Source organism: Myotis davidii, unplaced genomic scaffold (genome assembly GCF_000327345.1).
Source record: "Myotis davidii unplaced genomic scaffold, ASM32734v1 scaffold524, whole genome shotgun sequence".
NCBI lineage: Eukaryota > Metazoa > Chordata > Mammalia > Chiroptera > Vespertilionidae > Myotis > Myotis davidii.
Genome location: NW_006299263.1, coordinates 1,249,720 through 1,256,837, shown reverse-complemented (window position 1 = coordinate 1,256,837; position 7,118 = coordinate 1,249,720). Strand labels below are relative to the sequence as shown.

Here is a 7,118-nt window from a genome sequence, read left to right as displayed (position 1 = left end):
TCCTGGATCAGGGTGGGGGTCCCCACTGGGGTGCCTGGCCAGTCTGGGTGAGGGGCTGAAGGCTGTTTTCAGGCTGGCGGGTGATGGAAGCTCCCAACTGCTCCTTTTTTTCTTTTTAATTCTGGGCCAGCTTTAGCTCTGGCTCCAGCTGTTAGGCCTCTGCTGCTGAAAGCAGGTATCTGGTTTGTTTCGGTTCTATAATCGAAACAATGTATAACTCCAGCTCTGAGATCCCGGGCTCACTGAAAGCAGGTTTCTGGGGTTTTTTTTAGCTTCTATATTTGTTACAATGTTTCTTAAACTGCAGGCTCATAGGCTAGCGAGGCAGGTGGGGAACATTGGAGTCCTACGTCACTGAAGCAAGCAAGCCTCATGTTAGTTTCAGCTGCCTGGCTGCCGGCCGCCATCTTGTCTAGCAGTTAATTTGCATATCTTGCTGATTAGCCAATGGGAAGGGTAGTAGTCGTACGCCAATTACCATGTTTCTCTTTTATTAGATAGGATGCTGTCATATACCTGACCCTTAAATTCTCTTCAAATCTCACTGATTTCTTAGCTTGGGTGTTTGTGTCCTAGACATTCTACCTGTATTCTAAAGAGTCTTGTGAAAAGCCTCCTCTTAATATCTATGTATCAGTCAACAGAGGTGGGGAATTTTGTTTGATAATGAAAACTGAGCTAATAAAGAAGTAAAGATAGTTGTTTACATTTTAAAGGCTACCTTTGATGTAAGTTAGATGTAGGGGCATTTGTAAGTATTGCACTCTTGAGGACAAAATGATTTTAGGTTGGATATGTTATGGGTTCATTTCAGGGAGATAGACCACTGATTCAGAATTTAAATTTAAGAGCCTTTATTAAGCTGGCCAGCTGACTACAGTTACAGCACCTTGCCAAAGCAGAGGCTGAACTGCAGCGCAGATTACAGGAGTTACATTGTATTATTAAATTCTGTGGAGGCCCAGAGAGCACCAGATATGCAGCCCAGCACAGATATATTAGTTATTAGGCAATTCTTTGTATTATACAGGATTTTCCAGGGATTGATTGGTTCCTTTATCATGCCATTTAATACTGACAAATTATTGATTGTCATGAAGGGGAGAAGGAAAGAGCTGTGAAGAGGACAGAGAAAAGCATACAAATATTGCAGAAAAAAGTTTGGATTTCTTCTCAATTCAAGATCATTTGAAATGAGGGCAAAACACTACTTTCTGTGTGTGTGTGTGGGGGGGTTATTTTATTTATAGTTTTTCAGGCATTTGTTCTAGATATATACTTATGCATACAGAACTATACATGCAGCTCCTTTGCTCAGACCAAACGTTCTTGCAAGAAACTAATAACGAACCTTGTGGTAAGAGGTGAGATAGTAGATTCTGAGTCATAGTACAGTTTCCGGAGAGTTGATAATGCTTTTATTATAATACAGATTTGACTGTAAGGGGCCAGCCAATACAGTATGCTCAGCCAATACTTTTGTTCCTTTTTAAAAGTTCAATAATACTTTGTTAAATGTATATGTGTGAGCATACCATTAAGGGCTAGTATTAACAAAGTATGATCATAGCAAACTTTGTTGAGCTCTGGGCCTAAGGAAAAGGAATAAGTGAAATTGCATGTTTGAAAAGTTTTTGCAGTGTGGCTGAGACTTTCTTACCACATTTCTGGAATAGTCTAGAGTGAATTTAACACAAAGCATTAATGCTAATTGACTATAGTGGAACGTACGCCTTTTTGGTGGTTAGTCTTCTACACCTAGGTAAAACATAGCTCTGATGTTTTCCTTTCATTTCTCTTTGCCTAAAAATGTCTTGGGTAAACAAACAAACAAAAAATAAACAAAAAAAACGAACATAAAAAACCACTACATTTTTTGTGCTTCTGAATTATATTTTTGAGAATTAATGAAAAATAACGGATACAAAATAAGTTGACAGGCACAAAGAGGGAAATTTTTTTTTGTTTCAATTATACAAGTTAAAAAAAGAGAGAGAAAGAAATGACATTTCCTGTCAGTGGAAATACTTTAAAGTTATAATGATAATGTGATATTTGACCAAGGTTCTTTGGGAAATACAAAATGACTCTAATGTAGTACAGCTCCTTAGATCATATTTTTGGGTAGTGGAGATAAGGCAGTCAGAAAGTTTCATACCTTGGGTCAGAAAAACATAAGAATATATAAAAATATGACACCATAAACATAGCCTATATGTTAAAAAAAAGCTTTAGTAAGGTATAATTTACACATCATATAATTCATCCATGCAGTGGTTTTTATTATGCTTATGCTAGTTGTGCAACTGTCAGCATAATTAATTTTAGTATGTGTTTATCACCCCCAATAGAAAACCATATCTACTAGCAGTCACTCTCCCTATCTAGGCATTCAGTAGTCTATTTGCTGTCTTTATTTGCCTATTCTGGACATTTGAAATAAATGGAATCATACAATATGTGGTCTCTTGTGACTGGCTTCTTTCACTTAGCACAAGCTTCATCCATGTTGTACTATGCATCTGTACTTATTTCTTTTATTTTTATTTTTTAAATATATATTTTGATTTTTTTACAGAGAGGAAGGGAGAGAGATAGTTAGAAACATCGATGAGAGAGAAACATCGAGCAGCTGCCTCCTGCAGATCTCCCACTGGGGATGTGCCCGCAACCCAGGTACATGACCTTGACCGGAATCGAACCTGGGACCCTTCAGTCCGCAGGCCGACGCTCTATCCACTGAGCCAAACCGGTCTCGGCTGTACTTATTTCTTTTAATTGCCAGATAATGTTCCATTTTGTGGATATACCACCTTTATCCATTTACTAGTTGATGGACAGTTGGGTTGTTTCCACTTTTTGCCTATTATGAATAGCCATATAATACTGTTATGAGCATTCATGTACAGACTCTTGCATAGACAAAGGTTGTCATTTCTCTTGGGTATATATCTAGGATTGGGAATTGCTGGGTCATATGCTAATTCTATGTTTAACTTTTGAGGAACTGCCAGGCTATTTTCCAAAATGACTGCACTATTTTACATTCCAATCAGTACTGTTTGAAGGTTCCATTTCTCCCCAAGTCCTTGTTATTTATTATCTGTCTTTTTAATTATAGTTATGCTAGTGGTGTGAACTGGTATCTCACTGTAGTTTTGATTTGCATTTCTCCAGTGTCTAATGATGCATCTGTGCTTATTGCCCATTTTTGTATCTTTTTTGGAGAGAAGTCTATTCAGATCCTTTGCCTATTTAAAAATTGGGTTATTATTATTATTATTATTATCATTATTATTATTATTGAGTTGTAAGAGTTCCTCCTATTGTCTGATGTAAGTTCCTTATTAAGTATATGGTTGACAGATAGTTTCTTGATTCTGTGGGTTGTCTTTTTACTCTCTTGATGGTGTGTGTCCTTTGAAGCACAGAGGTTTTTCATTTTGATGTGGTCCAATTTATCTGTTTTTTCTTTTGTTGCTTGTGCTTTTGGCGCCTAAGAACCATCACATAACCCCAAGTCATGTGGAATTACCCTTACATTTTCTTCAAAGAGTTTTATAGTTTTAGCTCTTACATTTATATCTATGATCTACTGGAGTTAATCTTTGTGTATGAATTAGGAAGGAATCTGACTTCATTCTTTTGCATGTGGATATCCAGTTTCTAGCACCATTTGCTGAAGAGACTATATTTTCCCTATTGAATGGTCTTGACACCATTGTCAAAATCATTTGGCTGTAAATATGAAAGTATATTTCTGGATTCTCTGTTCCATTTATCTATTTATCCTTCTATCCTTATGTTACTACCACACTGTCTTGATTACTATAGTCTATAGTAAATTTGAAATTGATGAATATAGCCTTTCTACTTTGTTTTTCTTTTTTAAGATTGTTTTGGCTATTCTGGATCTCATGCATTTTCATATAGATTTTAGGATCAGCTTGTTAATTTTTGAAATAGGAAAAAAAAAACAGCTGGAATTTTGATAGGAATTGCCTTGAATCTTGCAGACCAATTTGGGGAGTATTACCATCTTAATGGTATTAATTCTGTCAATTCATAAACATAAATGTCTTTCCAATTGTTTAAATCTTTAGTTTTTTTGAAACAATGTTTTAGAATTTTCAGTGTACATGTCTTGCACTTCTTTTCAATTTATCCTTTAGTGTTTAAATCTTTTTTATGGTAGTATAAATGAAATTGTTTTCTTAACTTTATTTTTGGATTTTTCATTGCTGGTGTATAAGGAACACTACTGATTTTTGTATATTGATTTTTATTCTACAATTTCTCAGAACTTGTTTATTTCAGTAGTCTTTTAGTACATTTCTTAGGATTTTCTGTAAACAAGATCATATCATCTGCAAATAGAGATAGTTTTACTTCTCTCTAATCTGGCTGCCTTTTATTTGTTTTTCTTGTCTAAGTGCCCTGACTAGAACCTCTAGTACAATATTGAGTTGAAGTTCCAATAGTAGACATCATTGTCTTATTCCTGATGTTAGAGGGTAAACCGTTCAGTCTTTCACCATTAAGTATGATGTTAGCTGTTGTTTATTTTTTGTTTGTTTGTTTTGTTTTTTTGGTACCCTTGACCGGAATCGAACCTGGGACCCTTCAGTCCACAGGCTGATGCTCTATCCACTGAGCCAAATCAGTCAGGGCTAGCTGTAGTTTTTTGTAAATGCCCTTTATCAGGTTGAAGAAGTTTCCTTCTATTCCTAGTTTGTTGAATGTGTTTATCACGAGAGAGTGTTGGATTTTTGTCAAATGCTTTTTCTGAAATAAATTACTTTAAAAATGACTATTTTTCCTTTTTTTTTCATTTACAGAAATTGACTTGCATACCAAATGTGTGGTGGATGTAGATGCAAACAAGGTTATTCTTAATCCTGTAAATACTAATCTTTCCAAAGGAGATGCCCGGTAAGTTAAGAAACGATTAATGGGTTTTTAAATGACTGAAAGCAACAATGGCTACTGAATTGAGTTCATCTTATCAAACATCAAATGCTTACTGTGTAGAGACATATTGCTGTCAACGTGAAGAGATGAGATCTATAATATGCAATGACTACCAGAATGAGTTCTTTAGATTATATTAGAAGCTCAGAGAAGAGAGCTTAGATTAGATGCTGGAGTAACTGAGGAAGGCTTCTTCTTGAAGGAGATGATGCTGGCTGGAGGATTAAGTAAGATGTAAATGGGAAGAAGTGGGGTAGAAGAAAAGGCTTTTAGGTTGTTCCTCAGTTCAGGTTGCGTTTACTTCTGTTAGTTTGAATCCTTGTGTCCATCAGCCATGTCAAGTGCTGCCTTTTCCTGAAGGCATTCTTGCAGCCCTCATTTATTTTTTTATTTTTTATTTTGAGAGATGGCTTATTAAAGCTGGGTACAGTGAAACCAGGAAGGGCTTAGGATAGAAGAAGCAACAGGAGAGAGCCCAGGCGAGGCTGCTTTGGCCTCTAGAAATGTTATAGGAAAGAAGTGAGCCAAGGAGACTGCTTTCAGCTCACTGGAGAGTCAGCGAAAAGGGGGCACTGGGGACAGGTTCAGGGGGTTAGCCCAGGATGAGCTGCTGCTGCCCACTGCCCCCGGTTGCAAGTCTCATGGGGCCTGTGGGGGAAGGAGAGGGGGTAAGGAAAGGCATAGATGTGCTCCTGGGAGGGAAAGCACACTCAGTGATTCTTCGTTAAATTTCTGTGAGCTGTAATCTCTACTACCTAATTTAATTATTATGTATTGTTTTGGATTGTTCATTGTAAGTCTCCAGTAGATGTTAAGGTCTTGGAGGGAAGGGACTCTGTCAAGACTTGAGGAAGAATACTTGAGTTTTGCTTTTGGACTTGGATCATTGTATGAACAAGAGGGAGGGAAAGAAGGTGTAAAGAGAGTGAAGCTGGGGAAGAAGGAAGAGATTAATACGTGTTTTTTACTCAGTAAATGCAAGGAAATTAATTTAAGTATAGAAACTGGGATCAGATTATAGAAGATCTTGAAAGCAGACCAGGAAATTTGGCCGATATTTTTTGGGGTAAGATGTTACCTTTGACAGTTTTTGAATAATATGATTAAGGAGGTGGATTAGGAAAAGGTGTCAGTTGGCAATGTAGAGAATGGATCAAAGTGGGGGAAAGATTGGCTTTTTACAGCAATTAGCTATATCACAAATGTTTTTGTATTGACCCTGGGAGTGGAGAGCACAGGTTAGAGCAGTGATGGTGAACCTATGATACTCATATTTTTGGTTGATTTTTCTTTGTTAAATTGCATTTAAATATATAAAATAAATATCAAAAATATAAGTCTTTGTTTTACTATGGTTGCAAATATCAAAAAATTTCTATATGTGACAAGGCACCAAAGTTAAGTTAGGCTTTTTCAAAATGCTGACACGCTGAGCTCAAAAGGTTCGCCATCACTGGGTTAGAGAGACAGCGCCTGGCATGATGCTTTGCACAAAGTAGGTACTTTATAAGTACTTGTAGAAAAAATGTTATACAGTTTGTGGAGATACATGCACCATAAATGTTCTTTGGAGCTGAGTTTAATTGAGTTGACAAAAGCACCTGGAGTCAGAAAATCTGAAATTGAATCCTTACTTAACTAAGTTATTGTTGCTAGTTACTTTAACTTTTCTGAGCCGCATCTGTGTGATGCCTGCCTTACCTGTCTCAGGTATTTTCTGAAGATCAAATTAATGATTGTTAAAGTGCTTTGTAAAAGTGTCCTACAAATGGTCAGCTTTGTTGTTATTGATGTAGAGATACTTCTTCAGCATCTCTAGAGTGTGGATACTATCAGATATGCTATTATTAGAGTGTGAAGGATATAGATGTGTCAGAAATGATATTGGGATTTTGAGCCTGCCAATTGAATGACCTTTTTTTGTCCTGAGTATTCATTGAAATTATTAATTTTTGGGGGCTGTTTATTGCTGTTAGACTTTTTAATCTCTAGTCTTCACTGTTGTTTTATTTGGAAATGTGGGCACCTCTGAACAAACTTGGCATTAACTTATGGTAGAAAGTTTGGGCTTTATACATAGACTGACTTGGATTCCAATTCTCGCTTTGCCAATTGCTAGCATGGTTATCTACCTGTGTACCTTGTTG

At 36.6% G+C, this 7,118-nt stretch overlaps 1 protein-coding gene across 1 annotated transcript in view; it reads left to right on the top strand.

Moving 5' to 3' along the window:
* The first annotated feature begins 4,819 nt into the window (after nt 1-4,819).
* KIF13B (kinesin family member 13B) overlaps nt 4,820-7,118 on the top strand; it is a 176,153-nt gene continuing 173,854 nt past the window's right edge. The window contains exon 1 of the mRNA XM_015571149.1: nt 4,820-4,932. The gene's annotated coding sequence lies outside the window, so the exon portion shown is untranslated. The remainder of the gene's footprint in view (nt 4,933-7,118) is intronic.